The 1,129-nt window shown below is 56.4% G+C and overlaps 1 protein-coding gene across 2 annotated transcripts in view; it reads left to right on the top strand.

Moving 5' to 3' along the window:
• The window catches only part of LOC102500751 (uncharacterized), a 170,116-nt gene that overhangs the window by 7,753 nt on the left and 161,234 nt on the right, over positions 1 to 1,129 (top strand). The gene's annotated exons all lie outside the window — the stretch shown is intronic.

Genomic DNA, 1,129 nt, shown 5'->3' with positions numbered 1-1,129 from the left:
TCTTTTCATTTTTCATGGAAAAGATGGAATTTCTCTCGTCGGGGACTTTAATCACCGGGAGGCCTCTGACTGGGGCAATGAGCTGGGCTAGAGGGAGGCGTGCACTCTGGGTGGGGGGGGTGCCAGAGCAAAAGGAGGGGAGTCCGCAGATCGTGGGGCTGGCGGGCCCTTGGAGTGACGTGAGCGGCCTCAGACGTGCTTGCTCAGGCCTTTGATCCAGGCTGAGGAGCGTGACCTTTATTCTGCCCACAGACAGCAAGAACCAGAGACTCAAGCTTTTGGTGGGGATGTCACCTGAGGGGAGCTGAGCCCTTGGGGGTTAGCCCTGCAGCAGGGGGAGGGACGAGAGACTCGGGCATGGTGTGTGACCAGGAGGTGGCTGCCAGCCAGGTGGGACTGAGCGCAGCTCAAAGAGGTGCTGCAGAAAATGGAGAGGAGGGAGGACCCTGCGCTTGGCTAGGACACCCGCAATGGGGCTCTCCTTAGCTTCACGGTTTACTATCCTTGCAAAGCCCTGGTAACATTCCAAGGTGAGCTTTGAATGGAGGTGGGACCGAGCCACCAGTGCTCGCACGCTGACCCGCCCTGTTCCAGGACAGTAGTTAGCAGGACCGGCCAGACCACGCTGCTCAGCCTCCCCTCTGCTCATTTTGCCAGAGATCAGGCCTAGGGCAGGGCACTCTATCCCTCACTATTTCTAAATGTCTCATGGGAATATGGTATTTGGAGAATGGCATTATTATTATTATTTTTTAATCTTTTCTAAAAAAAGTTCATTTACCTCTTCTGAGAGGCAGAGACAGAGAGACCGACAGACATCCCTTCATGCCATGACCCACTCCAGCCTCAGCCCACCTGGGTTTCGGGTGTGCGCGTGTGCCCAGCATGGTGGGGAGGTCCAGGCTATGAACCCGGGAGCTTTCCCACGTGGGTCCAGCTGAGTTACCACTGAACCACCGCGTGGCCCATGATTCCCTTTCCCGGTGACTATAAAACCACAAGGAATGCGTTGCCCTGCAGCAAACAGGTGAAGAGGCGGTCCCGGAACCGGGACAGCCGGGAGGCCTGAGTAAGGACTGCGGCCCGCCGTTAGTGGCCGGCATAAAAAATGGGACAGAAATAACATAGA

Source organism: Tupaia chinensis, unplaced genomic scaffold (genome assembly GCF_000334495.1).
Source record: "Tupaia chinensis unplaced genomic scaffold, TupChi_1.0 Scaffold000037_18, whole genome shotgun sequence".
Classification (NCBI taxonomy): domain Eukaryota; kingdom Metazoa; phylum Chordata; class Mammalia; order Scandentia; family Tupaiidae; genus Tupaia; species Tupaia belangeri.
Note: the sequence above shows the minus strand (reverse complement) of the source record. Positions and strands in the feature narration are given on the sequence as shown.